The sequence below is a fragment of the Pan troglodytes genome, chromosome 16 (assembly GCF_028858775.2).
Source record: "Pan troglodytes isolate AG18354 chromosome 16, NHGRI_mPanTro3-v2.0_pri, whole genome shotgun sequence".
NCBI lineage: Eukaryota > Metazoa > Chordata > Mammalia > Primates > Hominidae > Pan > Pan troglodytes.
This window is the reverse complement of record NC_072414.2, coordinates 10,933,214-10,960,762: the sequence shown is the minus strand read 5'-3', so window position 1 is coordinate 10,960,762 and position 27,549 is coordinate 10,933,214. Positions and strand designations below refer to the sequence as shown.

The window sequence follows — 27,549 nt, the reverse complement described above, 5'->3', positions numbered from 1 at the left end:
TGTTTGAGAGGCATTAATCCATTGGTGAAATTCAATATGAAGGAGACTCTTCTGTGTTACTCATTGTCCACTACATGTGTGGGGCTAACAGGGGAATGAAATAGACAACGTTTCCAAAATCTCTGATATTTAAACCTAGTTGGGATTCAGAAAACTTAACAGAAACTAAACTGCAAGTGGAGTAGTTGCCCTTGGGACCTCAGAGGACAGGCATCAGGCCTGGGATGGGAGGGACAAGGGGGCCCTCCAGGAGGAGGATCGTTGGAGGAGATGCTTGAGAGTGAGGTGCAGTGTGTCTAGCAGACAGGGGAGGGAAAGGGAAGAGAAAAACATGTGTTTGTGGCACAGGCCAGGCCATGAGAAGAGGGTGGTGGATTGGAAGGACCACTGGGATCAGTAATGAGGAGGCAGGAGCAGGAAGGGCAGACCATGGAGGGACTAGTAATGATCCAGAGGCAACTTTTCCCCCTGGACATACACATGTTCACATGCCTGTCCCTGCATGTTCTCTTACATGTTCTTTGATATTCTCATACAAACTTCATGATGTCCTCATGTCTCTGAGATTCTAACATGTGATATATATGAATTTATTCCCATATATATGTATATATGGGAATATATGTGTGTGTGTATATGTTTGTGTGTGTGTGTATATATATACACATATATACACACACACATATATACACATATATACACACATATATACACACATATGTATATACACACACACATATACACACACACACACACACACACACACACACACACACACACACACACACATATATATATATTTTTTCGAGACAGTTTCTCTCTCGTTGCCCAGGCTGGAGTGCAATGGTACAATCTCGGCTCACTGCAACATCCACCTTCTGGGTTCAAAGGATTCTCCCACCTCAGCCTCCTGAGTAGCTGGGATTACAGGCACCTGCCACCATGCCCAGCTAATTTTTGTATTTTTAGTAGAGATCAGATTTCACCATGTTGGCCAGGTTGGTCTCAAATTCTTGACCTCAGGTGATCTGCCCACCTTGGCCTCCCAAACTGTTGGGATTACAGGCATGAGTCACTGTGTCCAGTCCCCTTTCATATTTATAGTAATTGTTATCAACCTGAATATTTAGGGGTGGATTGTTTACATTTATGCTTTTAAAACTTAGTAAATAAAATTACTTCACTTAATATGCCTTTATTGATCATGCTTCAAAGTATCTGCTCTTTTTAAGGGACAGTCACATCTGCAAGCAAGCATTGTGTGAGGGCTATTGTGTTTTCTTTATTAATTTTGGATACTTCTATGTTCTGGAAACTATTAAGCTATCAATATTCTTTTAAACAATCTTGTTGCTTTATCTTTTACTTTGCTTTTACTTACCTTGCAATAGTATGTCTTTTTTGCTGCTTATTTTCCATTTGATTTTCTCTTGTTCTACTTTCCTATGGTGGAAACTTAGATGATGAAATTTGGTCTTTCTTTCAAACATATGTATTCAATAGAATCTCATTTAAACTCTACTTGTTACATCCATTAATTTCGTTAAGTTTTTTTCATTGCTATTTGGGTCAAAATATTTTTAATAAATCTTGAGATATCTTCTTTGGGCCATGTTGTGTATCAAAGTGTGTTGTGTAATCTCCATGTATTTGGGGATATTTCAGTTACCTTTCTGTTACTTACTTCTAGATTAATTTTCTCTTGGTCTGAGAGCAATCATTGTGTGAGTCCTATTCTTTTAAATTTAATAAGTGGTGTTCTAAGTCCTATAATATGATCAGTCTTGCCAGTCTTGCAGAGGCATCCTTATGGGCTGGGGAAATATGTATGTTATTCACATTGTTGGAGTTAGTAGTTTAAAGATATAAGTTATATTGAGTTGACTGATTGTATAGTTGAGTGATAATATGCCCTTACTTGTATTTTACCTGTTGTATGTGTTGATTCTTGATAGAGAGTGTTGATGTCTCCAACGATAATAGTGGACTCATCTCTTTCTTCCTTAGATTCCCCCATCACCTAATTTAACACACTATTTTTAGGCTTATACCTATTGAGGACAGTTATATTTTCTTAGAGAATCACCCCTTTTATCCTTAACTTATGCCTGTCTTTTTTCTTCATCATTTTATTTGCTTTAAAGTCTGCTCTGTTGGAAATTAATATATGTACACTTGTTTTCTTTGATTAATGGAGTATGTTATGTTTATTCTATCTCTTCGTTGTTAATCCATGTGTCTTTATATTTAAATTAGGTTTCTTATGTAGTTGGGCCTTATTTTTACATCTACTCTATCTGTGTTTTTTAACTGGTACCTTAAGAACCCTGACATTCAAAGTGATTATTGATACAGTTGGAATCGTATCCACTGTATTTGTTACTATCTTCTAGTTCTTGCACTGCTTTTGTTTCTATTTTTAAATGTCATCCAGTCATTTTCTTCCTTTTGTGGTTTTCATTCAGCATTTCATATGATTTCATCTTCTTTTCTTTCTTAGCATGTAGGACATATTTCTTTTATACTATTTTATTGGTTACCCAAGGTAATAAAAACTTTTATTTTGTATATTCTTAATTGATCTTACATATAACACTTGTTTTTTCTTGTTTTTCTTTTTTTTTTTTTGAGACAGAGTCTCACTCTGTCACCCAGGCTGGAGTCCAGTGGTGCGATCTCGGCTCACTGCAAACTCCGCCTCCTGGGTTAACGCCATTCTCCTGCCTCAGCCTCCAGAGTAGCTGGGACTACAGGCGCCCGCCACCATGCCTGGCTAATTTTTTGTATTTTTAGTAGAGATGGGGTTTCACCGTGTTAGCCAGGATGGTCTGGATCTCTTGACCTCGTGATCTGCCCGCCTCGGCCTCCCAAAGTGCTGGGATCTGATTACAGGCGTAAGCCACCATGCCCGGCCATAACAGCTTGTTTAAAATAAAAATACCCAATACGTATATGATTATATATACATAAGGTACATATACACATATGTATATACATATACATGCATTTATGCACAAGTCTTTTTACATGTAAGTGAAATGAAAGGAAAGATACAAGGGACAAAAGAAAAAATACAAGAAAAAGGAGGAAATAATTAGGACTATTCTGTTAATACAAGGTTGTCGCTCTAATTCTGAAATGATATACTCCTAAATGAAAGGGGCTTAGATTAGTGCTAACTGTAAATTGCAACCACCAGGGAAAGCTACTGAAGCAAGGGCATCAGTTCCTTGCTGCCTGTTGGCCTGAGGCTGCATTCAGTTCCTTCCCATGCTGGCTTCTCTCTCGTGACAGAATGTGCCATCAGAGCCACCAAGGGAGAGGTTTTGCAGCAAGACAGAAGTCACAGTCTTATGTAATATGATCATCCAAGTGACATCCATCACATTGTAGTATTCGTTTGACTCAAAGCAAGTCTCAGGTACTCCCTAAATTCACAAGGAAAGGATTAGCATGCCGGGTTGTGTACACCAAGTCGTGAGGATCACTGCGCACCATCTTAGAGCCTGCCTCCAACATTAGGTCCTGCCCAATCTGTAACAGTCACTCAATCTTCACTTCTTTTGCTGACCTTGGCCTTTGTGAGAACAGGTCACATATTTTGCACAATGTATCACAGTCTGGATTTCTCTGAAGTTTTCTCATAATTTTGTTGAGCAGTATAGACAGAAACACATTATTATCTACTTGTGAAACAAGAAACACCGAACAAGGTATTATTTGCAAATGCAAAGTTAGAGAAAAAAACTTAAAAAGAACAATTTGTGAATGGCAAAATGAAAAAATTAAAATAATAGTAACCTTCACCGGGATAAAATAAAAAGAAGAGGATGGAAATGGGAGATGCGTACATGGGACACAACAATATTGATAATCTTCTACTTATTAAACTCAATGGTGTACTTTAAAAAAATCTATTTTAGAATAGTTTTGGATTTTCAGAATGGTTAGAAATAAATACAGTGAGTTTATTTATACCCAACACACAGTTTCTCTTTTATTTAATTCTTACATTAGTATGGGACATTTGTCACAATTAACAAATCAATATTGTATATTATAATTCATTAACATCCACGATTAATCAGTTGTCCTTTTTTCACGTAATATACATATTCTGTTCCAGGATTGTGTTCAGGACACCACACATTTAGGTATTGTGTACTCCTTTTGGGCGTGCCAGTTTCTCAGATTTTTCTTGTTTCTAATGTCATTGAAATCCCTCCTTTGGGATTCATCTGATGTTTCACTCATGATTAGATGGCTGTTCTGGGGTTTGTGGAGGAAGACCACTAGAGGAAAGTTTTATTCTCATGAAATTATAACAAGGTTATATATTATGGGCATGCAGTATCACTTACTTCTTTCTTTCTCTCCCTCTCTCTCTGTCTCTCTCTCTCTCTCTGTCTGTCTCTCTCTCTCTCTGTTCTTTCCCTCCCTCCCTCCCTTCCTTCCTTCCTTCTTCCTTTCCACACAGTCTCCCTCTGTTGCCCAGGCTGGAGTGCAGTGGCACAATCTCGGCTCACTGCAACCTCCGCCTCCTGCCTCAGCCTCCCAAGTAGCTGGGACTACAGGCATGTGCCACCACACATGGCTAATACATTTTTATTTTTTTATAGAGGTATAATGTCCCTATTTCCCAGCCTGGTTTCCAAGTCCTGGCTTCAAATATTTCTTTCACCTTGGCCTCCCAAGGTGCTGGGATTACAGCGACCCAGCCACTTTATCACTGCTAATGTTAGTTTTATTATCTGGATGAAGTAGTTCAGTTTGGTTTTCTCTACTACAAAAGTAATGATTCTTCTCCCTCTTCATGATGTACTTGTTTGAAAAAAGTCGCTATGAAAAGCACATACTTAAGAAGTAGAGAATTATCCTCCATCTCTGTAAGGGCAGAACTCTTGTAAATACCATTTGTATTTCTTAAACAATTTTTAATGTTCTTTTGGCTGTCCTGGATCAATTGCATTTTCCTATGCATTTTTAAATCAGTGATCCAATTATTTCAGAAAATAAAGAAAAAGTGCGAGCTAGAATTTCCGCAGGGACTATATTGAATCTGCAGATACATTTGGAAAGTATTAGCATCTTGGTTAATACTTAATAGCATTCTGATCAATGAAAATCTAATGTTTTTTCATTTATTTAGGATTTCTTTCTTTAATACAATATCTTTTTAAATTTTCAGTGTATATATCTTGCAGTTGTTATGTTAAATTTATTTCTTTATTTAGGATTTCCTTAATACTTCAATGTCTCTTTAAATTTTCAGTGTATATATCTTACAGTTGTAATGTTAAATTTATTTTTTATTTAGAATTTCTTTAATACTTCAATATCTTTTTAAATTTTCACTGTATATATCTTGCAGTTGTTATGTTAAATTTATTTTCAAATGTATTTCCTTTCTGGTGCTATATTAAATGAAATCATTTTCTGAGTTTTATTTTTTGATTCATTTGTATTGTGTTAGACCACAATTTTTTACATTGATCTTGCATGCTAATGCATTACTGAACTTTTTGTTTTTGTTGTTATTTCAACCTTATTTTAGTGGATTCCTTAAGATTTTCCATACACTAGATTATGTGACTGGCCAATAGAGATAGTTTGACTTCTTCCTTTTCAATCTGGAAGACTTATATTATTTTCCTAGCCTAATTTTCTCAATTACATCCTCAAGCATAATGTTTAATAGAATTCGCAGGAGTCAATAACCGTTTTGTGTTTCTCATCTTGGGGAAATTACTGAAACTTACTTGATACCTTGTGGTGTTATGTGAGAGTTTCATAGATGCCCTTTTTAGATAAAGAACATTCCCTTCTATGCAAAACTTAATGAGTATTTTTACTGTGAGTGGGTGTTGGATTTGGATTTGTCAAGTGCTTATTCTGCATCTTTAGACGTGATGAGGCTTTCATCATATAGTGTTTTTTTTTAATGTAGTGTATTACACTAATTCTTTTTATATGCTTTACCAAATTTGTGATCCTCAGTAAATAAATACCCTTGGTATTAGTATACAATCCTGTTTCATGATCCTGACTTATGTTGAAAGTATTTCATTTAGGATTATTGCCTGGGTATCCATAAAGCATATTATAGTTTTCCTTTTTTGGACTGTCTTTTTCTGGTTGTGGCATCAGAGGAAACGGCTTCATAGAATGCACTGCACACTGATCTCTTCTCTGTGGTTTATATTTTCGTGGAGAACAGTTAGTGAAGAATTGCTATTGATATTTTAAAGGTTTGGAATAATTCACTGTTGAAGTCTTCTTGAGCTGAGCAGTCATGTGAGCTTGGAAGATGATCCCTCTCCAGCTGATCCTTCAGGTCAGGCCATCATCTACATCTGGATTCCTGACCCAGAGAAACTATGAGTAATGTATGCTGCTTTTGAGCCACTAAGCTATATAGTAATAGGCTATGCTTCAATAAACAATAATACACTTGATGATAAATGTAATATGTTATTCTGAATTAGATCCAAAAACAGAAAAATGGAATTAGTGGAAAACCTGGTAAAATATGAAGACAGACAATACTTTAGTTAATAGTTTTGTACCTTTATCAATTTCTGAGTTTTCTTAGATATTCTGTGGTTATGTATGATATTAATATTACAGGAAATTGAAGGATATATAAAACTTTATGTAAGAGCTTAGCACTGCTCTATCAATCTGAAATTATTTTAGAATAAATAGGAAGTGTAGACATGCTCATATATTTGAGATCAGGACTTGCTGTTAACTTAAATGGGCTTTTGTGGGACCTGAAACTCATGATGCAAATGCAGTATTATTATAAAATATAAGTAATATTAGTTTCTATTTTATTCACTCTATTCTTCCGGGAACACCAAAGCCCATCTATTCTCTCAAGTAGTATCCAAAAGTAGGATTGAGTCTAGTAACAAGTAAACAGCACAGAAGATTGTATGGAAACTATAATGCATTTACATTTGTAGTAACTAATCATAAAATGACTTGCAGGATAATTATCCACATAATTAGAATGACCATGGGAAAGAGAAAAAAAGTAGAAATGCAACTTTCTGAATTTAGAAACTGTATCTAGGCAAGTGTGGTGGCACACACTTACAGTTCCAGCTTCTAGGGAGAGCGGGTAGAATGATCACTTGACACGAGGAGTTTGAGGCTGTAGTACACAAAAATTGTACCTGTGAATAGCCTCTGCACTCCAGCCTGGACAATACAGTAAGGCCCATCTCTAAAATAAATAAATAAATAAATAAATGGATTTATACTACAAGTTTCAGAGATTGTTGTTTATATTTCTATGATTAGGGCTGAAATTATCTAGATTTTTCTGTTTTTAGAGAGCTGCCATGATATGGTTTCGCTCTGTGTCCTCACCCAAATCTCATCTCAAAGTGTAATCCTCATGTGTTGGAGGAGGGGCCTGGTGGGAGGTCAATGGATCATGGGGGCAGAATTCCCCCTTGCTGTTCTTTTGATAGTGAATGAGTTCTCATGAGATTGGATGGTTTTGAAGTGTGGCACTTCCCCCCCAACTCCACCCCTCTCTCTCCAGCTGCCATGTAAGATGTGCCTTACTTCCCCTTTGCCTTCAATCATGACTGTAAGTTTCCTGAGGCCTCCCCAGCCATGCAGAAATGTAAGTCAGTTACACCTTTTCTCTTCATAAATTACCCAGTCTCAGGTAGTTCTTTACAGCAGTGTGAAAATGGACTGACACAGAAAATTGTTACTGAGAGAGTGGGGTATTGCTATGAAGATAACTGAAAATGTAGAAGCAACTTTTGAACTGGATAACAGGCAGAGGTTGGAAGTTTGGAGGGCTCAGAAGAAGATAGGAAGATGTGGGAAAGTTTGGAACAACATAGAGACTTGTGGAATGGTTTTGACTGTGTGAACCCCAAATATCTGAGACAGGTCTCAGTCAATTTAGAAAGTTTATTTTGCCAAGGTTAAGGACACACCCATGACACATCCTTAGGAAGTCCTGAGACATGTGCCCAGGTGGTCTGGAGTACAGCTTGCTTTTACATTTTATACATTTTAGGGAGATATGAGACATCAATCAGTATGTGTAAGGTACGTTGGTTTGGTCCTGTAAGGTGGGACACCTCGAAGTGTGGGCTTCCAGGTTAGAAGTAGGTAAGAGACAAAAAGGTTGCATTATTTTGAGTCCTTGATCAGCCTTCTACTGAATACACAATTTAGTCTGGCTCCATGAATCTGTATTTTTACATAAACAGTAGTGGAGAGGAAGCAATCAGATAGGCATTTGTCTCAGGAGAGCCTCAAAGGGATGACTTTGAATAGAATGGGAGGCAGGTTTGCTCTAAGCAGCTCCCAGCGTGACTTTTCCCTTTACCTTAGTCATTTTGGGGTGCCAAGATTTATTTTCCTGTCACAACCAAAATATTGATAGTAATATGGACAGTGAAGTACAGGCTGAATGGACTCAGATGGAGATGAGGAACTTATTGGGAACCAGAGAAAACGTCACTCTTGCTGTACGACTGGTGGCATTTTGCCCCACCCTAAAGATCTGTGGAACTTTGAACTTGAGAGAGATGATGTAGGGTATTCTGGCAGAAGACATTTCTAAGCAGCGTTTGACATGTGACCTGGCTGTTGCTAAAATTCTATGTTCCTATGCGTGAACAAAGAGATTACTTGAAACTGAAACACATTTAAAAGGGAAGCAGGCATAAAACTGGAAAATTTGCAGCCCAACCCGTCCCCATTTTTATTAGGACAAATTATAGTAGGACACAATTACCATCAAAATAAGTTTTAGTCTTATTATACTTAGCCTGATTATTTGCATAAAATACGACCAGAATAATTATTTGCCATATAGGCTCTTTCTAATTTGGCATTGCTGGAACCTTGTTCTAGAAGGAATCTCTGATTGGACTTTTTTTTTTTTTTTTTTTTTTTTGAGACGGAGTCTCACTCTGTCCCCCAGGCTGGAGTGCAATGGCATGATCTTGGCTCACTCAACCTCCACCTCCCGGGTTCAAGCAATTCTCCTGCCTCAGCCTCCTGAGTAGTTGGGATTACAAGCGCCCACAACCATGCCTGGCTAATTTTTGTATTTTTAGTAGAGACGGGGTTTGGTCATGTTGGTCAGGCTGGTCTTGAATTCCTGACCTCAGGTGATCCACCCGCCTTGGCCTCCCAAAGTGCTGGGATTGCAGGCATGAGCCACCACGCCCAGCTGATTAAAAGCCTTGAGTCCACCTATGGATTTATATTGTGCCTACAAATAGCTATATAGATTGAGTGAATTCCTCTTTTCTTAAGGTTCCAAGATAAATTGAGGATTTTAAAAAAGTGATTTTTTACTTACCACCAGTCAGGAGCCCCATACAAGGACTGTGTAGACAAGTTATGAGGGCAGTTTCCACAAGGAGCTTTTGTCATCTCTATACATCAACTTTAATTCCTTAAGGCATTCTGTTTATATCTGAAAGTATGCCATTCTGTTGATAAAATATAACCATATCTTTGGTAAAATAACTGGTGTCTCCACTTGTGTTCTGTTACGAAAGAAAACAGATAAACAGATTCTTATTGCACTTATGTAAAAACTGTATCTGCATATGTTAAGAATATACACAAATAGTTTTCAAATTTTGGTGAAATCTGATTGAGAAAAAGAAGGATGCTCCACATTTTGCTCACAAGAGTTTACCTTACTCAATTGTTAAAAGCTGTAAATAGCTCAAGAGAAAAGTATTTTCTTTACTGTGAAAGCCAAAGCAAAAATAATCAGCATTTCAAGCAAAAAGTCATAAATCTTCTATTAATAGATTCTAGCTGAAACAAACAGGCAGTATTTCTGGCTCTGAACTTTACCAAAGGTAACTTCCCATGTGAAAGCCATAAGCCTTAACTAAGATTATGACTTAACCATGGATGCATGAGGTGTCTTAAAGAGATGGCAAGCAGTTTTTAAAAGATTTAGGATATCTCCAAAGATAGCTCAGAGAGAGAAAAATTCAAGACAGAAAGTCAGAAGATATCCATGCAGAGAAAGATAATCAATAAGTGGTGAAAAGTCTCCAAATATCACACCAGAAATGACTTATTATTTGACCTGAGAATCAAACCCACGCTGCTGCAATAAAAGGGCAAAACCGTAGTTACTGGCTGCAGTGTGGGGCAATACTGTTCATTTTCCCAGAAACAATCTAGAAGAGGCAGCTCTGAGCTTGCAAATGATTTTAACTGTTCCAGAGAATTTTTAAGTCTAGCCGTGACATTACTACTATGTGTCCTTTCAGATTAACTGCCTGACATTAACCCCAAAATTCCCACCCTCCGTATGTGGAAGACCAAGGAAGAGTACCCTTAAAGGGTTACAAAGTCAACTTCTCAAAGACAAGAGGGAAATCTCATCTTTTTTATCAGGGACCCACAGCAAAGTTTGTAACTGACCTGTCTGCAGGGCCAGCTTGAACACCAGGCATATGGGAGTCCTAGGCCCACATTCTATCCTGTGGTACTTCTCTCCGTGACAGATTGATATAGAAAGACCAAAAAACTAAAAAAATATATATATTTTTTTCCCTATTAAGCAAACCTTGCAGAGGAGATAAACAGTGATATTTCCCATTAATTTGACTGGTTTGCACAGAGTGGCCAGATGCCTGGCTAATTAGTAATTCTTACCCTTTTTGCCTCCTTGCCAGTTTTCCAGGTTCCCTTTCTCTGCAGCTTCCAGGAGAGTGGAGAGGCTTTTGATGAGCCTGTTTGCTGCACCATAGCTGTGGCGGGGGCTAAGCTATGTCACAAAAGAAAATCCGTTTTCATTTAATGAAACCATAGGCAAAAGCCTCTCAATTTTGCAATATGCCACCCAGTGGGCTGCAAGGAGAACCAAATTAACATCTTCCATTTTGGCCGGAGCAAAATGCATATGACAAAATACAAACACTTGTCACCCCACTTAGCACCCAGGTATTAACCTGGCGAAGCTCAAACTTGTACCCATTGTCCCCTGTCGTCTGTGATCCACTCAAAGTGGGGAGGGATGACTTCTGACCAGGAGTTTCAATGGGAGGTCTCCAGGCAAGATGAAAGTGTGGATGGTCACCCTGAGTTAGATCTGTTCAGCTCCTGCTAACAATTCCTTAAGGGCTCACCAAATGTGAGTGATCAAACTAAGCAAGACTGCTATCAGCATTTCCTTCAGAGATCTCCCCATATACAAACACACATGATGAAATAAAGAAAAACAGAGGGCCTTCCAAACCAACACATCTGACTAGATTCCAAACCAGAAGAGTATTCCTCCAACAAGTCCCCCGTTTCCATCTAACGGGGGATAAGTCGTCCAAAACCGAGACTCTTCCTACAATTTAGCGAGAGATAAACAGTCCCCTTGACCTGGCTACTTTGCCTTGAAGGTCAACAGAGACTCTTTCTACAAACTTAGAAAGAGTTGGACAGTTTGTACGATGGAGCTGCAATGCCTCTAAGGGGACCAACAAATCAGGAGAAGGGGAACACTCACCAAACCAGGTTAAAAGGTGTCTTCCAGGAACTATCCATTGCAATTTGATCCATGCATTATGGTCAACAGTAGCTCACTGGTAGAGAGTGTGCCAGAGGCAGTCTTTAGTTCAAGAGACCTAGGCGGACACTTGCTGGCCTCCAGTCTGCCACTGGTGAGGGGCTGCAGAACCATGGGCAGGTACCCACAAGGGCTATCCCAGATGAGCTCCTCAATTTGTAATGGCCTCATGGGTTCATTTCCGCTGCTGCCCAGATAGAGCCAATTTATCAAGACAGGGAAATTGCTATAGAGAGAGAATTTAATACACATAGAGGTGGCTAATGGAAGACCACAGTTTTTTATTACTCAAAACAGCCTCCCCAAAAATTCAGAGGCTAGGGTTTTATGTAGAGAGTTTGGTGGGCAGGGGGCTAGAGAATGGAGAATTTTTACTGGTTGGGTCAGGGTTGAAATCACAGGGAGCAACAGCTGTCCTTTTGCATTGAGTCAGTTCCTGGGTGGGGGGCCACAAGTCCAGATGAGCCAGGTTACTGGTTTGGGTAGCACCAGCTGATTCATCAGAATGCTGGGTCTGAAAAATACTGCAAACACCAATCTTAGGTTTTACGATATTATTGTTATCTCTAGGAACAATTTGGGAGGTTAGTAATCTTGTCGCCTCTGGCTGTGTGACTCCTGAGCCATACTTTCTATTCTTGTGCTTAATTTTTTGGTTTTACAAAGGCCATCTGGTCCCCAAGCAATGAGCAGGTTTATTTCATTGAGGGGCTTTTATTATCTTTTTTTCAAAGTTAAGCTATAAACTAAATTCCTCTTAAAGTTAGTTTGGCCTTTGCCTAGGAATGAACAAGGGCAGCTTGGAAGTTAAAAACAAGATGGAGTCAGTTAGGTCATATCTCTTTGAGTGTAATAATTTTCTCATAATTTTTTAAAGGTGATTTCAGGATAAGAATAATGTACATGTTCCAAAAGAGAGAAATAGACAAAATTTAAAATGTAACAGGTCCCAAGCAAGTTCAAAATCCAGCAGGGTCAACATTATATGTTAAACCTGGAATATATTTTATTCTCTGTATCTGACTTCTGAACACACTGGGGTGAGGGTTGGACTCACAAAACATCAGGCAGTGTTATTCTATGACTTTGCTTGGTAGAGTCCCCATGGGTGCTGTACTGGTTGCAGTCAGCTACCTCAGGTTTTTCCCAGGCAGGCATTGCATGCAGACTCCACACTTCTGGGGTTCTGGCAGTGGTACCACTTCCTCTGCTTCACTAGGCATTACTCATATGAGGACTCTCTGCAGGGACCTCACTTCCGCGGCTTCGCTTGGCATTGCCCTGGTGAACTCTTTGCAGCAGTTCCAGTTCCACATTTGTGTTTGGTATCCCTCTATAGGGGGCTCTCTTCAGTAGATCTGCCCTTATCACAAGTCTCTAGACTACCAGGCTTTTGAAGAAATCCTTTGAAATTTGTGGAGGCTGCCAAGACTCCACAGTTCTTCATTTCTGTAAGCCTATGTAATTATCACCACATGATCACCTCTAAGGTCTGGGCCTTATACCTTTCAGAGCCAGATCACCTTGGGCATTTGAGCCAATGCAGCTGGAATTAGCACCCTGACATGGTACAGGACAGTGGCCCAGCCAGCCTGTCCCCAGAAGTCCTTCTGTCTTCCTAGGCCACTGGGCCTGTAATGGGAAGGGCTGTCTGGAAGAAAACTGAACTGCTGTGTGGCCTCTCTCTCATTGCCTTGTCTATTAACGACTGGCTCCATTTTAGCCATGCTAATCTCTGGCAAGTTGTGGTTCTGACACCCTTAATTTTTTCTCCTGCAAATGCTCTTTCATTCTCTCTACCACATGGCCAGGCTGCAGTTTTGCACAATTTTTTTTGTACTTACATTTTCTCTACCAGTTCACCTTAAGTGGTTAGAAGTAACCACACTACAGCCTGAACCCTTTGCAGCTTAAAAATATCTTCTGCCAGATTCCCCAGTTCATCACTCTGAAGTTAGTCCTTTCACAAAGCCCTTAGGCATGAACGCAGTTCAGCCAAGTTATTTGCCAATTTTTAACAGAGATGTTCTTGACTCCAGTTTCTAATACTTTTTTCTTCGTTACATCAGAAATCTTGTCAGAATAGCCTTTACTTTCCATATTTTTATCAGCAGTCTGGTCACAACCACTTTGTCAATCTCTAAGGACTCCTAAATTTTTCCTAGTCTTCTTATCTTCTAAATCCTCACAAGAACACCGGCTTTTTATATTCTGCCTCTCCAGATTCTTCTAGTCTCTGCCCATCACTGAGTTTCAAAGCCACTTTCACATTTTCAGGTATTCTTTTTCAGCAATGCCCCACTAATTGTTACCAGTTTTCCATATTAGTCCCTTTTCTGTTGCTTGTAACCGAATACAAAAAAAAACTGGGTAACTTGTAAAGAAAAAAAAAAGTATTTCTTAAAGTTGTGGAGGCTGGTAAGTCTAAGGTTTAGGGGCCACATCTGGTGAGGGCCTCTTGCTGGTAGGGACTCTCAGAAGAGTCCTTAGGCCATGCAGGGTATCAGCTGATTGAGGGTCTGAGCATGCTAGTGAAGGTCTGTTTTTCTCTTATAAGGCCAACAGTTGCTCTCACATGATAATCCATTAATATGTAAATCCATGAATGAATGGATTCATCCAGGAGGCTATAACTCCTGCATCTTTCATGTCCTTGATGGTGGTGGTAATCTCTGCAATCCTTCCAGGTATATGGTTATGAATGTGATTTTCCATTTTCCTAGGTAGAGGCAGCTCTAGTGCCTTCCATTTAGGCTTTCACCATACTAGCCCTCACTCCACAGGTCAGGGAACCAGTGTGGGAAATGTGCCAGGAGCTAAGTTTGTCTATTACAGCTGTGCATCTGGAACTGGGGAAATCACCAAAGTAAGTGTTTGGGGACCCACTGGCCCCACTGTGATTTGATTTAAAACTTGATTAATCACTTAACCTTCATAATCACTTACTCTGACTGAGTGGTCCACAGTGATGTTTTGGGTCTTCTGGAATCAATGTAAGTTCAGAGCAAGTGTCTAGTAGTCCCCTCAAAGTTCTTACTATATTCATTTCCATAAAACACATTTACCCTGGTTAAAGGTTGTAGGTTCCTTTGGGGAAGGATAGGAGAAGACTAACAGTAAAAAGTTTTCATGGTATACCTTGGTCCTTCATCAAGGGGACCTAGTTTCCACTTCATTCAAGGCATTCTTGACTGTAAGCTGGCTCAAGTCTGGGATTGAGTATGGGCTATGTTTCTCTACTTTTATGATTTGAATTAGACTTTTGTTCACTTAACCTAAATGTTTTCAGTCTTTTCAGGTCGATTAAGAAAGTCTTAGGCTTCTTACCTATTTCATTTCTAAGAACACCATGTGGCCAACACCATAGATCTACTTGAGTCAGACTAACCTGAATATTCCCTTACCTTTGATGACTATGATGGTAACTATGCTAATCTTGACTTTGAAGGTTGGCAGCTACCGAGTAGACCCAGGACCCCTGGGATCCAGTTATTCCCAGTGCATTTAAATTTTCCTGTTGAGTGACTGTGGTTCTCATTATAAGATTCAGCCTACAGAGAAGAGCAATCAGGAGGTTCTTCAGGGATGCTTGGGCTCCACTCACAAATCTATTTCTCACAGCATTGGTGAAAGGTGTGTCTTCTGGCCCCTCCAGGTGTGGCTGAGTAGAATTTCAAATGTCAAATGCACTCTAGAGTCCCATTCATTCTAAGCCTTTGAATCTCTTCCTCTACATTAAGTCAAGGGAGATCAGGCATATCCAGCTGGATGAAAAAGGGCCACCTTTTGATTCATGATTCAACCAACCAATCAAACAAGCTGTTAGAGCCCTTTCTAACTACCCATACATTAAAACCAGAATCTTTGTATAATGGGCCCATATAAATAAATTTGGCTTGATCCAACTTTATGTTTCCTCCACCACTATCCCAACACTTAATATTCTTTTCCACACGAGTCCCACAGATTTGGTTATACAAATTAGAAAACTGAAATTGTTTTCTTGGACTGTAATGAACCTCCCATGGGTCACACATATAAGGTGTATCACCTTTAAAGGCCTACTGGAACTCAGGACTAATGATAGGTCTAGAAGGAAAAAGAGGTGGGTCCTGAGGAGAATCATCATTGCATTACTTGGCAACTGCCTCCAGGAAGTCCATTACCTTTTCTCAGTTAAGCCTGGGTTAATCCCTTCAGACAGAACTGCTTATACCAATGAAGACGGGGAGACCACTGCCAAGGGGGTGGGTTTAAGGGGCCACTTCTGCTGGCAAAGAAGACATCAGAATTTCAGAGCCCAATGTCTCCAGCCTCAACATGGTCTCCCCAAATGTTCCCATCCCAATTTACAGGGTCCCATTCTTTCCTAAACAGTGCTCTAAATTTACAGTAGACACCATGCTAGGCTGAAAGTGCAACTTTCATTGTAATTTAGCCAATTGCATGGCGTGGGATTGCATTTGATTTTCAGCATTTTCATCCCTGTGACTACAGGAGATACAATTCTAACCTCAGAGCATAGATAGAAGCTCTGTTTTTTATGTGGAGCTGGATTCTGAATTTGAATCTTTTAGCTTCTCTTTTTTATTTTTCCCTTTGCTCAGCAACACTAATAGCAGAGTCCTTAGTTTTCCATAGATGTTTGAAGATGTGCTATCAAGAGTCACTAAATGCCTTGCCTCTTACCAATGGTTGATTAGGAGTGCCAAAGGCGGATGTTTGCATGTCACTTAAGCAGTTCATGATGTGGACTATCAGTGGTCTCCATACTATTAGAAGTCTTCAGCATTTTTACTTATCATCAGGTTAGAGACCCAATTTTAGAAATCCCCAAAACAAATAAAGAAAACATCCTTACAATTCTGGCTCTCTACAGCCATTCATGGTTTAAAGAAAAAAAAAATCTGTGTTAGTGTCCTCCAGAGAGACAGACCAATAGGATAGATACATAGATTGGCAGATGGTGGAGTAGTAGCATGGCTCATTCTAAGGCTGAAAGTCTCAGAATGAGGAAAGTTGACAGTGTAATTCTCAGTCTGAGGTCAAAGGCCTGAGAACCTGAAGGGATGCAGAAGTAAGTCCTGGAATCCCAAGGACAGACAGCCAGTAGTTAAGGTGTCCAAGGGCAGGAGGCAGAGAATGTACCAGCTCCAGGGGAGAGGGAATGCAAAATCATTCTCACTTCTTTTTTTTTTGTTCCATCTGAACCCCCATCCCACTGGATGGTGCTTACCCACATAGAGGGTGGATTGTTACAGAACCCAACTCAGGTCTGTTCACACAGATATCTACACTGACACTTGCGGTGGGAGAAAAAGAGGTGTTCAATTGAAGAGTGTCAAACAAGGAGGATCAGGCAGCTAATGCTTAGATTTCTACCTCCCCAATGTCTTGTACATAAGGGTTTTTAATAGCAGGGTAAATTTCAGTAAAGTAGAAGTTACTGGTAAAATTATAAATCAATACATGGAGGTTACACATTGGTTTTGGCCTTAAAGGGTGGAATATCTTGAAGCAGGGGTCAAACAGAGGTTTATAGGTCATAGGCAGATTCAAGGATTTTCTAACTTGCAATTGATTAAAGAAGAGAAGCTTTGTTTTAAAACTTGGGGTCAGCAGAAAAAAATGTTAGCTGTGACTCATGGATGCGACTCCCTCTAGGCCCCTCAGGAAGAAATTCAGGAAAAAGAATGGCAGTCAGAGTTCAGTCTTCAGGTCCCCCTTATTTGAGGTCTACATATCAGCAGATCCATTTGATGGGGGCCTAGGTTTATGAAAAATGACTCAGGAATATATGTTAAGATGTTATCTTTGGTTTCCACAGGGAACCAAACAAACGTCTCCTGACTCTAAAGTCCTTGGGCTACTATTACCTTCTTGCTTATCACTTTCCTCATGTACTTCTTAGTGCTAGCTAGGTACCGGGGATTTTCCTTGAAGGAACTTGAGATTTTCCTTTATTTCCCTGCTTGGGGAACCCAAAGCCTCCTCACAGGTGTCCCTGATCCATCAGAGTATCTTCCCCACTCTGTCCACTGACTCACATATCAGACTTTTATGATAAAACCCTCACAGACCCAGAAGTAATTCTTTGCCAGTGTTCTAGGTATTCCTTAATACAGTTAGTTGACTCCAAAAACGAAATATCACAATTGGGTTTTGGAGTGTTACCTAAGCAGGTTTCTCATGAGGGGTTCAAATTGGTGAGTTAAGGTCAAGCAAGCATGATTTCCAAAGACTCATGCTGTGCCTGAGAGGTGGTTACTGCAGAATATCTGTGCAGTTCCCACAGGGGTCAGTGTGGGTGAGATAAGGGTTGTGTCCAGCTGTTCTACATGCAGTAGTCACCTGTTGGAGGTTTTATAAGGCGATATCTGGAATGACTACATTGAGGACTTAGAGGAGTGTGCAAAATGGAAACTGCCATGGATTTCTAAACCTCGTTTCTGGTATTAGCAAGTCAAACCTATATCCAAAATGAAGGACCAGGCATTATAAAATTAAAAGAATTCACAGCAATATTTAAAATAGAAATTTGAGTAGTTCACTAATAACACTGATATCTCTAATCCTGGGGTAGAAGTTAAATCAAGTTGTTCAACTTTTCCTCAGTAATAGACCAGGATACATAAGATGAGACACCATGATTTTATACTGAGAAAGAGGCAGTCACAAAGAAAAACAGTGTGTTCTATTTGTTTTAAAGGGCATATTTGTACATCTTTCAAATAGAGATGTATCATAAAATTAATGTTGTTAAAAACACGATTGGTCAGAAGACAGGCATAATTTGATTGCTTTTTTGTGCACACATATAAACTTGGTGTAAAAACACTTCCATTTTCACATTCTGGTGATATCGTTAAACATTAGAACTTGCAGAGTGATATTGGTAGATCAGAAAAATAATCTAACAGAAAGTTTTATGGTACTCTCGCAATAAGTGTGGCATCAACAAAGCTTCTAGTCATCAGAGATGATGCTAACATAGGAGAAATCATGGACAAGGTGAATTGAAAAGTGATTCAGAAGAGTTTGATCTAAATATGTGACATTTTAGAAAACACTTGTTACCTATTTTCCTTTCTTTTTTTATCTTATGTGATCATAGGAGTGATATAAGACCATTACCCACATTTACGTAAGTTCAAAATAGTTATTTTCAATATATATGTATTTTCTAAGTGATAAAAAGTTTCTGTGTTACAGTTTTTCAATGGTTTTGTGTTTTTATTGTGACATAAAATAATGTTGTATTTTTATAATTGATGCAAATGATACTTACAGGTGCTTGTGATAGCAACAAAAGGCAGAGAAATTCTAGGCAGACAGAGGTCCCTAGTAAAGCCCCACCCTCAAGCAAAAAAGCCTGAGACTGTGGTCCAAAGTGCGAACTTATATACCTGTTTTCCTGCTTGAATGTTACCTTTTCCTAAACCACCCATGGCCCACCCCACCCCATCCTGTGCCTATAAAAACCCTAGACTCAGCCAACAGAGAGAAGCAGCTGGACATCAGGGACTATGGCTGGATGTAGAAGAGAAGCAGCTTGACTTCAGAGGGACAGCTCAATAGCATAACTTCAGATAAGAATTCAGGTGGAGATGGCCAGCCTTCAGGGGAAGATTACCTGCCTCCCCATTCCCTCTTCAGCTCTCCTTCTCAATGAGAGCCATTTTATTAGCAATAAAATCCCCCACATTTAGCGTCCTTCAATTTGTTTGTGTAACCTCATTTTTCCTGGATGCCACACAAGAGCTAGGGAGCCTCAAGTGTGTATACAGAAGGCTGTCACACTGGTCCTTTGCCCTCGCTGGTGGAGGGCAGCCACCTCACATGAAAAGGCAGAGGGCCCACTGAGCTATTAACACTTAGGCCACCCGTGGACAGCAGAGCTTAAAGACAACTGTAACACACCCTCTGTGAAAAAAAACACACACACGTATTCACATGCTGTCCTATAATTTTTTTTTCTGAAAATACATCTTACTTTCCCTAAAACTTTGCATGTATCTAGTAGATTTAACTACATATATTAATTGTAATTTTAACTGTCAGCAACTCTGATTTTTAGTGAAAAACCTAAGAAGTAAGCATTTTTTTTTTGTTTATTATCAGATGCAAAGCCCAGGACAAAAGGCAGAGATGCAGATAATGTCTCACCCTTCCCAGTACAGTCAGAGGGCACAGTTGGGCTAAGAACTCCACATATCCCTTGGACTTACTATGGCTACAAGCAAGACAAGTCAAATAATTATTACCAATATCACAGGAGCAGTTTACAGCCTTAAAGCATCTAGCTAAAACGGTATCTGACCTGCTTGACTATTCAGACAAAATATTTAAATAATTCTAAAGACATTTAAATTTTATTTTTACCAAAAATTTTATGTTTTTGCCTTTTATTTTAGGTTCGGGGTACATGAGTAGGTTTGTTTTATAGGTAAAGTGTGCACCATGGGGGTGTGATGCACAGATTATTTCATTATCCTGGCAATAAGTGTGGTACCCAAAAGGTAGTTTTTCAGTCTTCTCTCTCTTCTTACTTTCTACCCTCAGGTAAGCTGTAGTGCCTTTTGGTCCCTTCTTTGTGTCCATGTGTTCTCAATGTTTAGCTCTCATTTATAATATGTGAGAACATGCAGTATTTGGTTTTATGCTCCTGTATTAGTTTGATGAGGATAATGACTGCCAGCTCCATCCATGTTGCTGCAAAGGACATGATCTATTCTTTTTATTGCTGCATTGTATTTCATGGTGTATGCATACCACATTTTCTTTATCCAGTCTTCCATTGATGGGTATTTAGGTTGATTCTATGTCTTTGCTGTTGTGAATAGTGCTGCAATGAACATACCCTGCATGTGTTTTCATGGTAGAATGATTTATATTCCTTTGGCATATACCAAATAATGGGATTGCTGGGTCGAATGCCAATTCTGCTTTAAGTTCTTTGATAAATCACCACACTGCTTTCCATAGTGGCTGTACTAGTTAACATTCCAACCAACAGTGTATAAGCATCCCCCTTTCTCCACAACCTCACCCAGCATCTGTTATTTTTTAACTCCTTAATAATAGTCATTTTGACTGGTGTGAGATAGTATCTTATTGTGGTTTTTGATTTGCATTTCTCTAATAATTAGTGATGTTGAGCATTTTTTCCTATGCTTGTTGGCTATGGGTATGTCTGCTTTTGAAAAGTGTCTGTTTATGTCCTCTGCACTTTTAAAAAATTTTATGTGTGCGTGAGATAGAGTCTCACTCTGTCACCTAGGCTGGAACACAATGGTGCAATCATGACTCACTGCAGCTTCAACCACCCATGCCCCCAAGTGATTCTCCTACCTCAGCCTCCTGAATAGCTATGCACCACCACACCTGGCTAATTTTATTTTTCTGTAGAGACAGAGTCTCACTATGTTGCTCAGGCTGCTCTCAAACTTCTGGACTCAAGCAGTCCTCTTCCCGTGGCCTCTCAAAGTGTTGACATTATAGGTGAGAGCCACCACACTCAACCGTTTGCCCACTTTTTATGGATGCATAGTTTGCAAATATTTTCTCTCATTCTACTCTGTTGATAGTTTGTTTTGCTGTGCAGAGCCTTTTTAGTTTAGTTACATTCCATTCATCAATTTTTGTGGTGGTTTTTTTTTTCTGTAATTGTTTTTGGTGTCATCATCATGAAATCTTTCCCAAGATCTGTGTTCAGAATAGTTTATTTTCCTAGGTTATCTTCCTGGGTTTTTATAGTTTTGGGTTTTATATTTAAGTCATTTTTCCATCTTGAATTGATTTTAATATTAAACATATGGTATGAAGAAGGGTCTAGTGTCCATCTTCTACATGTGGCTAGCCAGTTACATTAGTATCATTTATTGAACGTGGGAGTTCTTTCTCCATTGCTTGTTTTTGTCAACTTTGTTGAAGATCATCTGGTTGTAGGTGTGCGGAATTTTTTCTGTGCCAATAATTTTTAAATTAGCTTTATTTACTAAAGATTATTAAAGTCATTTGAACTAAAAGACATTTGAGTTATATTTTATTTTTCTGATAAAATATTGGAGCTAAACACTTTTTATGCCAATTAATTAAAACTCTTTTATATATTTTGCTAGTGAATCATCACATTTATATGACACTTACAAATTCATAGACATACGCATAGTCAGAAGCAGATAGTAGAGATTTATGAAGAGTTTGTATTTGAAGTTTCTTTCACCTCCTTTAGATGAGCAATCTTTTTCAACTACCTATTTCATTGCCCTACACAGTTGTTGGCTAGGTGACCTTAACTTTGCATTTCTAAAGGGACAACTCTTAGGTGAAGTAAGAGAGAATTTCTATCTTGATGACTTCATGAGTTTTGCAGGTACATGGATGAAGCTGGAAATAGTGACTGAGACAGGTCTAAATCAATTTAGAGTTTGATTTTGCCAAGGTTGAGGATGCACCCACGAAAAAGAAACACAAGTTACAGTAGGGTCTGTGGCCTGTGCTTTTTCCAAGTGGGTTCTGATGACTTCAGTATTTAAAGGGGAAAAAGTAGACAGTAGGGGAAGGGGGGAAAAAAGGAAAAAGTCGAGTAGGCAGTGAGGCAAGTGGTTACATTTTTGTGAGGCATTAATTAGCACCCATTGAATCCACATTTTATGTTTCAAAATAGAGAAGTGGGGGGAAGTCAGTTACGTGTTCATCTCATGTTATGTAGATCTACATTTTGCAAAAGATTAAGTAAACATGTATAATTACAGCTCTCTGGGGACAAAAGGAAGTCTGTTTGCATGACTCAGTTCCCAAGCCTAATTTTCTCTTGAGCATAGTGAGTTTGATGTCTTTATATTTTATTTTCCTTTCACATGTGCTATTAGTTTACACAATACCCAAAATGTGTAGACTAATAGCATACAACATCTCAAGAGGTTGACACTACTACCTTCTGAAAGTTCTAGCTCTGAATCTGAGCTAAATCCCTACAGGAAAGGAAAAGAACAACCTTGAGCTTGACACGGTGTCCTTACTCACATCAACTATGTTAGAATAACATTTCTCTCATAGGCTAAATAGTTTCCAGGTGCTTTTTAAGATTACCTACCCTATTGTAATGAATTTATTTTCCTAAATTAAATTCTGAATACTGTAATGAATTCTTCTTTTTCATATATAGGTTATGAGCCACCTGAAATTGATTTTGTGCATAAAATGAGTTTAAAAGTAAATTTTATTTCTCCAGATGAATATTCAATATCCTGAAATGCATATTTAAAATTCATCTTTTTTCATTACTTTTTCTTTTGACTTTGTTTATATATGCATGTGTCATTTTTTCAGCTCTGTTGTTGTGTTTTCATTAGTTGATTTCTACATCTGTCTTCAAATACTATACTCTTTCATTTTTTGAAGAATTCCTTTCACACTCTCCAGAGCCCAGAATTTTCCCTCCAGAGACTGTTCTCTTCATGACTGTGATACTGAAGACAGGAGAGTAAAAACTTCCATGCCTTGCACCTACACCAATATTCCCAGTTGTAGTTTGAAAAAAGAGGAGGTTATAGAACTTATGGAGACAAAAGTGACCCGTCTTGGATACTAATCCACCATGTTGACTTCTGATTAATGCCAGTCCCATAAATGCCTTCTGATTACTCATTTATTTGTTTAGTGTAAGATCATGTCAACCTGGATGTTATTGTATGAATTTTAGGCTATGGCACATGTAGCATCCTTGTCTGTTCTGGAAGGTTGCTTTTAATTGTCCTGCTGAAGCTTGTATACCTTTTCTCTGTGGAGTATTAGCCCTGCGTCTACAGAGTAACAGTGTGAACATCTGCCTGTAATGTGGCCACCCAAGGCTGTGCTTCTGTCTATCAGTTCCCCCAGTAAATTAACCAGTACTGACAAACTGGATTTTCTGCCTCCTTGTTTGGTTTCTCGGCCCCTTTGACTTTTAACACTCACTTTGTACATATGGCCCTTTCACAGAACAAATGGTCAGCAAGGAGCAGTCAAGAAACCAAAGTATACACAAGGGAAAAGAAGCAGTCACAGAGGAAACTTCAGGGGTGGCCTTGCTCATTCATGTTGGGTGGTGTCACCCATTTGCTATATGCTTGTGGACTACTGTGAAAACAGGAGTACCCCTAAAATGCTGCAGGGTCTAGAAAGCTTGTTAGTAAAATGTTAGTAAAAAGTGTGGCTCACTGTGGTAACAAAAGTTGCTGCACAGTGACAGCAGTGAGTTCGCTACTGTTATTTTCTATGTGAGTGTTCACAAAAGCACAGGTGCAGCTGAGGCGAGTGTAGGGAAGCTGGGAAGAGAATCACAGTGAGAAAGGGATGTGAGAACTTCCACGTCTTCATTAATGTCTGGTTTTCTGGATAAGCTTGAAACTCAAGAGGCACAGTTGGAAACCATACCTTGCCACTTTATATGTCTGGGAGAGAGAAAGCTGTGCCAGCTGAATTTATGGGCTGTCCTTGTCAAACCATGCTGGGATGCAAATACCTGGAATTCTTGGGAACCAATTAGATGATGACATAGAGGTTAACTCAAAAATAGGAAGATCATTATTCTTCCCATTTGAGAGTGAAACTGTTCATGCAGTGGAAAGCAAAATTCCAACACACACAGGCCTGGGCAGGATTATTGGACACAGCCAAAACTTTTAAACAGCTGCCAAGACAAAGCTTTATGTATATGAATGGTGCAGCTATGGGACACTGGTGTGAATGGTATCTCTCTAAATGAGAATAAAGCTGAAAAAATGAGACAAAGTGCCCCCTAGGAATAGCATGTCCCCTTTTGTGGGGGACAAGATATGGGGAAAGCCATTTCTGATTTTGGAGAAACTAGTAAGGAAAGAGATGAGCTCTGACTGGTTACTGAAGAAATGAGAAAAAGGGAGAAACAGTCTACTGGACTGAAAAAGGGAGGCCAAAAAGGCCATTAGGATTAGTGGGAAACACATGTGGTATGATCTGATTTCAGCTGGGGTAGACAAAGATAATATGCATGGGCAACCCAATGCCATATTGGTGGCCTTTGGAAAGTCCTGACTCCCAATCAACAGTTTAGACCCCTTCCTATTACCTACCAAAAGAGGGAGAGTGAAAAGAAGAAACTCTGGGTAAAAGAACACCAATCTCTGCATTTAGGGGCGGACTCCTCTGCAGCCTGGAGATCGTGGGGGGGGTCAGGGCTGCCTCTGTGTGAGAGCAATAGGGGGCAACCAGAGGCCCCATTTGGAGCTGACTTTCGGAGTCCGAAAAAGCACAAAAAGAACCTTAGCTTTAGTGGGCACAGGTGCAGATTGTATCTTAATTCATGGAAATCCAGAGAGACACCCTGGCAAGTGGGGAGCTCTACATGGTTGTGGGGTAAAAAATCTGAGTGAAACAAACCCCTCTCCTCCTTAGTTTTGTCTGGAGTCCCTCCTTGCTTACTCTCCTGTCTTTATCTCACTTATTTCAGAAGACATCTTGGGTATGGATGTCCTTTTAGGATGAACTCTACAAACATCTGTGGGGGGATTCTACCAATGGGTTTGGACTGCTGTGCCAAATATAACTCAAGTTATTGAGCAAATAATACAAAACATAGGCACTTATCATGCTGTGTTAGATTTAGCTATTGCCTTCTTTAGCACCCCTTCATCCTGACTCACAGGCATTATATCGATAATATTCTAACTTCTGAAGACTTGTCATTGCTACAGCAACACCGAGATGTTTTGTGCACCCTTCTTCAATCCAGAGGTTGGGCCATCGACCCACAAAAGATACAAGGCCCAGAACTGGCTGCAAAATTCCTCAGGGTCACTTGGTCAAGTAAGACACACCTATTCCAGGCTTAGTCATTGAGAAAATTCAACAATTTTCCATGCCAAAAACAGGTAAACAGATACAAAGTTTCCTGGATCTTTTGGGATACTGGTGGGCTTTCATCTCATATTTAGCTCAATGTTTGCATCCCCTGTACTCACTAGTTAAGAGGGGATCTAGTTGGTTCTGGGATAAAGAACTAGAAGAAGCATTTGAGAAGGCTAAAATATTAGAGGCTTGGGCACAAGCCTTAGGTTTCCTTCTTACTGGGATACAAATATCTTTAGGTGTGACCATAAATCCTGAAGGGACAAGAGAGATCCTCTGGCATGTTCAGCATAGCAAAGCAGTTCTTCTAGGATTCTGGTCACAGCCTATGGGAGTGTGCTGAAACCTACCGTTCTCAAATTAAACAACAGGTCCTGGGAGTGTGTAAAGCCTTCTAGCATATTGAACCTGTAACTGATCATTTGCCAGTAACAATGAGAACAGATCTCTCTATTAAGGGCTGGATGGAAGGGTTGTTTTTCAAGCCTGTACTAGTTATCTCTCAAGGCGCCACTTCACAAAAGTGGCATGCATACCTGCAACAATGCAATGTCCTCTCCATGGGTCCCTTGGGAGATGCATGCTCTCTTAGGGCCAGGATACTATGAGACCAGTGCTGCCCCTGTTGTGGAGCCCCCGCTGGAGATGGCTCTAATGGTACACAAAGGCACGGCCCCTATTCCTGAAAACACTTGGCACTTAGATGGGTGTAGCCAGGGTAACCATTGTGTATGTATGGCAGTAACTGTGCAATTGCAGACAAATACTGTTGGGTTTGAGACGGGAATGCAGCGAAGCAGTCAATGGGGAAAACTCTGAGCTGCACAGTTGGCTTGTACTCATGAGCCATGGCTGACTGTTCTCTGTAGAGATAGTTGGGCAGTATTAAAGGGTCTTATGACTTCGCTTGCTGAATAGGCCCTGGGTGAATAGCATGGACTTTAAAAAAACCCGTGTGGGGAGCTGCTATGTGGAAAGACATTTGAGAAAGATTACAAGAACCCACTGCAAGCCTAATTGTGTATCATATTTTAGGAAACTAGTCAGATTCATTCCCAGGTAATGTGAAAGCTGATACCCTAGCAAAAATTAGAACACTATATCTCAATCTTCTGAGCTAGCTGGTTGGGTACATAAACATGATGGACATCACAGTGCATGAGTGGGCTGGCAAATAGCAAAGGGAAGGGACTTGCCCCTGTGCTATGCAGATTTAGTGGCAATGGTAACAAATGGCTTAGTTTGCTCCTGCCTGCACCCCCACCGCCTCCCACATATACCTGGACATCTACATTAGACAGCCACTCCTGTGAGGGACTGGGAGATAGACTACGTTGGACCACTGCCAGTAAGCTTGGGACAGAAATATGTGTAGATACCTCCATATGATTGTTGCAGGCCTTTCCTTGCAAAAGTACAAAATTGACAAACTGGATTGTTTGCTTCATCCTTTGGTTTCTTGGCTCCTTCAGCATTTGGGGGCTGCTTTGCATATATGTCCCTTTCGTGGAACAGAACTCTAAAACAATGCTGTTCACGCTTATGTCTCTAAGGTCCTTGTGCATCTTAGAAAACCCCCCACACCATTCCCTGTGTTATTAGTATATTCTAAATGAATTTCATTCAACTTCATGCCTCCTGATTTTATTTCTCCGCTTTCCGGAGTCTAGGAAAATTTCTTTGTAAGCAGCAATAGTGAACAGGGCAGGAGTCTACAGATATCCCTGTGTGCCTCCTGCGCAAGTGCAGAGGACCTATTAGGTGAGATCCTCCTTCAGACTATGCCCACCAAGGGTCACGGAGGAGAAGGCAGAGCTGAATCCATAGCCTCACTGTGGGTCTGCAGGCCCAACTGCTTTCTTCCTTCCTTCTAAGGTTATTTAAGGATTTCCATTCCTTTGTATAAAAATTGAGGCCATTTAACAATCATTCTGCTTTCTGATCAATGACAAGCTTCTCCTTCAGACAATTCCTTGAAATATTTGTTCTTAGTTCTAGGTTTTGCATGCAAATACCTTTAATATTTCTGTAAAAATTAATTTTCTTTGGTCGGAAACATTATCCACAGCCACATTTCTACTTTTGTATTGTGTATTAATGCC

The 27,549-nt window shown here is 39.7% G+C and overlaps 1 protein-coding gene across 20 annotated transcripts in view; it reads left to right on the top strand.

Annotated features, from left to right (window-relative positions):
• Positions 1 to 27,549, top strand: part of LOC112205572 (serine/threonine-protein kinase Nek4-like) — a 497,070-nt gene that overhangs the window by 182,533 nt on the left and 286,988 nt on the right. For 12 of the 20 annotated variants that reach the window (XR_010151570.1, XM_063794590.1, XM_063794596.1 and 9 more), the window contains one exon: positions 6,249 to 6,386. The exons of 2 other annotated variants lie outside the window; for them this stretch is intronic. The gene's annotated coding sequence lies outside the window, so the exon portion shown is untranslated. Of the gene's footprint in view, positions 1 to 6,248; positions 19,689 to 27,549 lie in introns of those variants that run through there. 6 more of the 20 variants (XR_010151573.1, XM_063794599.1, XM_063794598.1 and 3 more) reach the window with 2 other exon arrangements.